This window comes from Fukomys damarensis, unplaced genomic scaffold (assembly GCF_012274545.1).
Source record: "Fukomys damarensis isolate Sample0158 unplaced genomic scaffold, DMR_v1.0_HiC HiC_scaffold_31, whole genome shotgun sequence".
NCBI lineage: Eukaryota > Metazoa > Chordata > Mammalia > Rodentia > Bathyergidae > Fukomys > Fukomys damarensis.
The window spans coordinates 6,593,645-6,600,252 of NW_022900943.1; positions in this window are offsets into that span (position 1 = coordinate 6,593,645).

The window sequence follows — 6,608 nt, forward strand, 5'->3', positions numbered from 1 at the left end:
AGAAGACAGCTATTTTGTTATAATTTAATGTTCTGTGCAGCTTAGAAAGCATGAATGCATTTTATAGTCATTCAGAGCATATGTGAGTATAAAGAAAACAGTACATGGACGTATGTTACAAATAGATAAATTTATCTTGATGAACACTGACATGTTTTAATTTTTTTAATGTAAATCACGCTTCATTGGAGAATTTAGAAGTAAAAAAATGAAGGACTTGCCTATAACTTTTAGAGACACATTTAATGAATATAGCAGATGCTGTGCTCTCACCCAGGGCTTACGGCCTTGCGGGCTCAAAAACCCAGGTCTTGTTCCTGCCCACGGCACAGCCCTGAAGCTCTCTACCTCCCTGGTCTTTTAAGATGTAAAAAGGGAAATTAGATAATTATCAGAAAGGCATGCTACTTAAGGAAATGTGTATAGGGTTATGAAACTCTGCTTTTGAATTTTGGTTTTGTTTTCTATTTTGGAAAAAAATCCAAGAATACCTTCATATTGCTGATTCTGTTTGTTGTTTTTCCTCTATGATCTGGATAAATAAATGAACTCCCACTTATGACAGATAAGGCAAAATGTGGCTGTTCCTATTCTCCTGGTAATGTCATTGGTGAGACTGTCCCTGTTGAAATTCTCCGAGGGAGAAACAAAACAAATCCAGGAGTAAAATTTTGCAGAGTCTGTTCGCTAGAGGGCAGTAGAGTCCATGCTACTAGTACTTTGCTCTGTTTCTCTCCCCGCACTCCAGGCCTGACCCGTGCCCCACCCCGCCTTCTCTTCCCTGTGAGTGACCAAGTGGGCTCTTCCGGAAGCGCGTCCTTCTCATTACTAAGAGAACATTACATTTTCTCGGAAGCTTGCCCAAAAGTAGAAAGACTTGAAGGTGTGATGATGTTCTTTTCGTTTCTATAACCCTTAGCTCTTTTTGTTGAGGAGAAGGCTTCGGGCAAAAAGAAGGGAATGGCCACGGGTTCCCAGCTTCACTGAGAAAGACAGTGTCCATCCCGAGGCCGTTCTCCTGACGGCCTCCTCTGCGAAAAGCCAGTTTCAGGTGATGCCATATAAAAGGGGAAAGGCCAAGCTGTATTTATTCGGAACAAAAGATTGTACATGGAAAACAAAATAATACCGAAATGAGGTATTGATACATGCTTGGCTTTTTACTAACATTGCTATTTGCTTGTCATTACTGGGATTTGGAAGAAAAAGGGACCTTTAATACTTTTTTGCTCGCTTCCTTTTTCTTTCTGTCCCTTAAAACACTTTCACTTCTGGTAAAATAAAGATTGAGTTGAAATTGTTCTCTGACCGAGGTTTGAGTATACTTTGTGAGTGCTTATTTTGTGTTTTACTCAATAAAGAAGGGTTATAATGCCGTATTTCCCTGACTCTCTCCTAGACCCCTCCTCCAGCTCTCGGTGGTCATCATTACCACCTTCAATATCTTATACATAAATATTCTACCCACATTCTTTTTCTAAAAGGCAAAGTTAGCCAATAGCTTTGTCCTCAGGACACTGCAAGTTTTTTCTGTATACATACTTACAGGAGAGCTATTTTTAGTTGCTGAAGAAAGGAATTCTTTAGAGAAACATTTTAAAGAAATATGAGACCTCATTCTGATAATTTTTTTAGAAAACACAATTAGACATGGCTGTATTTTAAAATTTCAAACAATAGTTCTGGGCATGGGTTAGATGAGACAACTAATTTGTCCCAACAAAAATCTGAATCTACTGAGCATACTAACTTGCAAAAACTGTGCTAGGTAATATGTACCCTGTCTGATTGGCCTAAGCTATCAAACCTTAATGAAAGTTATTGCTGAATCTGTAATCTTGACATTTATTGTATTATTTTTCTTAATTTCCATCCCCCTCACAAAAGTGCTCTATGAGACAGGTACATTTTTTCTGATTACAGTGAACTGAATTATCTTGGCATGAAAAATTTTAACAAGCTGTGAAAGTTTTACACACAAAGTATGTTGTCTCAAAGACAGTGTAGTCCATTACTAGTTTTGATGATGATTTTTCTGCAAGACCCCTGTATGCTTTATTCCAAACTCTCTCTGTGACACTCGCAGGTAGAGATGGCCCTCTGCCCCACGTCATGCAAATTCATTTGGGAGATTTTCAAGGGATTTAACTGGTGTGGCTGAGGACTTCATGAGCAACTTCCTGCAAGTCTTTGCCATAGGACTGTTTTGGACAAAGATGGTCCTGGCTCACGTTGACTTTCTCCTTGCTGTGCAGATCTACTGTTGTTCATGCAGTGGCCTCTTTTCAGATCTTTCTTGGGGAACGACAAGATTGGACTTTAAGGAAATGGTGTACTCGAAGTAATGAAGTGGGAATATTTTAAAACGAGACTCCTGAGAAGGCGGCCACTGACAGTGGATTCTAACAAATCTTTCTCAAGAAATACTTTGGAGTTCAAAGTTAACCTCAAATATGTTATCTTTATTTCCTTAGAAACAAAAAAAGAAATCCTTAGACCTCAAACAGTCATTGGCATTTCAGGCGTGAAGACCTGCATTGTTGAGAGACCTTTTTCTGGAAATAGGAATCTGTCAGAACTTGTTTATCTCATGAATACCACCTCCTTTGAATAAGATAATGTTCATTTGGCAACTTTAACAGAAGAAAGCTTCTTTGGCGGGAGGAGAAGAAGGAAGATCTTTGAGGGGGTCCTTTTGTCTCCTTTGTAAGATTATGCTGAAAAGAGATACCTGATAAGGTTCAGCTGCCAAGAGGGTGATGTGGTCACAGGCATTTGATCCAGTTTGCTTGGCGTTCCAACTCAGACTCCCTGCCGTGAGTGGACTTGAGGGCTGTCCTGCCCTGGAGAGAAACAGTCAGGGAGTCCTCTTTTCCTGTGCAGTATTTGATGTCCTTCAGCGGTTCTCTGTATTACTGTAGCATTATTTCTGGGTGGCCTCCAACGTTCTTGATTCTGCATGCATTTTCTACTCGACCATATGACTCAGGGCTTCTGATGACTTGATTCTCTCTATCCCTTCTGTGATGGAAAGTGAAAACACCGGGGTGATGATGACCATCTCTATTTTACAGTGGAGGAAAAGAAAGATAATCGAGTTAAATAGCTGTCCAAAGTCACACGGTGTAACAAGCAGCAGGGGGCTGGGCTGGCGCTTCAGGCCTGTGATCCTAGCACCCTGGGAGGAGGCTGAGGCAGGAAGATCACAACTACAAGCCGAGCCCAGGATGTAACTCAGTGTGAAGAGCCTGGGTGAGTCCCACTACTACCCCCACACACACACCGGCAGGGACGTAAAGCCACAACTTTGGACACAACAGTTGTTCTTGCTTTGCCCAAACTACCTGTAGTTACTACTCAGCTGGGAACACAGACTAGACCCAGCTTGCACACACAAATCAAGTGAAAGGGTCACTGTGCTAACGCGGAAGAACCCGCAGCAGAACCTTATACCTGCAGGCACCTCTGTGCCCTCGACGCCACAAACCCAGAGGACTGGGAAGGCAGCTGCTCTGCTGTGCAGCCTTTACCCAGGGAAGCCGCGTGAGGATTCATACCTGACCAGCATCAGAGGCTGCGGCTCGTTTACAGAACAGCAGAACAAGTTTCAGCAGCCCAGATCTTTATCTGTTCCACTGAAAAGACTACACTGAAATAGGCTGGTTACATTTTAATCTCGATGATATAAATCATTGTTCTGAAAACACACTGGTGCATTTCTAAAAGGCATTTTCCTCCTTTCCTTTGATGCCCACTAAAACCCTCTCTCAGCTCTGTCCTTCTGCTCTCTTTCTCTCTCCATTAAGTACATAGAGAAAATGATATAAATTGAATGGGTCTTATTTCTGGTCATGATATTTTTGAATATTAGCCAACTATAGCTAACATTTCTTAAGCATTACCGTGGATAGGCTTAACTTATATTAAATCAAATGTGCCCCATATCTTATAACTTTGATGTTTTTCACTTCTCTCAAGTCGCCCTCTCCTTGGCCTTTACATGTAATCACAGGCAGCCACTGAACTGCTTGCTGTCACCACAGACTAGTTTTTCTCAGAATTTCATAGTTCATTTGTGCATATCAATATAATAAACGTGTTCTTTAAGCTTGGAGCTATTACAAATAAAGATGCTAAGAAGACTCATGAGAAAGTTTTTTGTAATGTAACACTTTGTTTCTCTTGAGTAGAATCGAAAGTAGAAATGCAAGGTCATGAAAGGACTTATACATTCTATTTGTTAAAAAAAAGGGGGTTGCTGGGGATTTGGCTCAGTGGGATCTGCCACTTGCTCACAAGTGCCAGGGCCTGAGTTCAACCCTCGGCACAAAAAAAAAAAAAAAAAAAAAAAAAAAAAAAAAGACGAAGAAAAGAAAAGAAAAAACCTCCAAACACACTTTTCCAAAGTAGATGTACAATCTTACATTTCCACTGTCAAGGCTGAGTGTTTCCATTTCTTAGTATCTTCACTAACACTTGATGTGGTCAGTCTTTAATTTTAGTAATTCTAGCAGGTATGTAACAGTTTTTTATTGCTGCTTTAGTGTGCATTTCCCTCATGAAAAAACAATGCTGAGAAACTTTTCAAGAACTTATTTACTACGTGTGAAATATCTGTCCAAATCTCTTTTGCCCTTTTTTAAAAAATTGGCTTGGTTCTTTTTCTGTTACTCTGTGAGTGTGTGTGTGTGTGTGTGTATGTTGTGTGATATAAGTCCTCTATTATATTTACCTCCTCCTAGTCTGTGGTTTTTCTCTTATCAGTTCAAGGCAGAAATTTTAATTTTAATGAAGTCTAATTATAGATTTGTTCTTTTGTGGTACATTGATTTGCAGTGTATATAAAATATTTTTGCCTACTTCAAAATAAAAACATTTTCTTTTACCTTTCCTTCTAAATACTTCATAGTGTTAACATTAACATTTAGGTCTATTCATTTTGAGTTACTTTTGGATGGGCGATGAATTATATATCCAGATTTATTTTTTGCATAGTGATGTTCAGTCACTGTAGCATCATTGATTGAAGATTGTCCATTCTCCAGTGCATTAATTTCCTTTGCACCTTGTGAAAAACCTTTTGTCCATGCATATGTAAAGTTATTTTTGTTTTATTGGTTTATTTTTCCATCTTTGCATAGTACCAAACTCTCTCCATTATGCCAGTCTAATATATAATCTTGACATATCATAACATTAGTCTTTAACTTTTTTCTTAATTTTCAAGCAGCTTTTGGCTATTCTAAGCCTTTTTTCATTTCCATATGAATATCAGATTTGATTTTTAATTTTCTTTTTTTTTGTGTGTGTGGTATCGGGGCTTGAACTCAGGACCTTGTGCTTGTGAGGCAAGCACAGTGTCAGTGAGCTAAACCCCTGGCCCACATTTTCTGCAAAATCAAACCTTTTAAGATTTCAAATAGAATTATGTTGAATATGTAAATTAGTTTGTGATGAAGTGACACCTTGATAATATTGGTGCATAAGGAAAGTAAATCTATTACTTGTCTAGGTTTCTTTGATTTCTTCCAGTGTCTTTTGTAGTTTTCAGCACTCTTTGAGTTTTTTGTTGAATTTCTCTCCCTTAAGGTTTTCATGTTAGTTGATGTTATTGTAATTGGTATTATTTTCTAAATTTCAATTTCTAGTTGTTTGTTGCTAATTATGAAAGCAATCAATTTTGTATGTTAATTTTATATCATAAAAGCATACTAAATATTTATTCATTCCTCTTTGACACTACATCATGGAGAGTTTCTTTATATATTCCATTATATTTTATATATAAAGGAAGTTTTATTTTTTCTTTCAAGTCTGATTTTATCTTTTTTCATATTACATTATCTAAAACATCCAGTATAATAATACTAAATAGAAAGTTTGAGAGCTAATATCTGTGTTGTTCTTTTCTTGTGTGTTTTTTTTTTTTTTTTTTTTTTTTTTTTTACCAGGGATTGTACTTGTTTGCAAGGCAGGCAGCAGAACCATGGAACTAAATCCCCAGCCCTCTGTCTTGTTCTAAAGAGTTTCATTCTTACTACTTAGCATAATATTACTGAGGACTTTTGAAAAATACAATATTCTTAGGGGCCGGGGATTTAGCTCAGTGGTTCTGGTGCCTGCTTTGAAAGTGAAAGGACCCAAGTTTGATCCCTGGTACCAGAAAAAAAAAAAGAAAAGAAAAGAAAAGAAAAATACAATATTCTTTGTCAAGTGAGGTAATTCCTTTAATTTAAAAAAATATTTATTTATTGAATAATTTTTATGGTATTGGAGATTGAATGAACCCAGGGCCTCTGCACTGACCTATGTCCCCAGCACTTTTGTTGTTGTTGTTGTTTTGAGACAGGGTCTCTTTATGTAGTTGAGACTGACCTGGAACTCACTATGTAGCCCAGGCTGGTCTCAAACTCACAGTGATCCTCCTGCCTCAGCCTCCTGAGTGCTGGGATTAGAGACATGTGCCACCATGTCTGGCCCCCAGCACTTTTTAAAAAAAAATTTATTTATTTCTTAATTTTGAGACAAGATCTTGCCAAGTCACTAAATTACCCAAGCTGAGCTGGAACTTGTAATTATCCTTCCTCAGGCTCCTAGAGTGCTGGGAT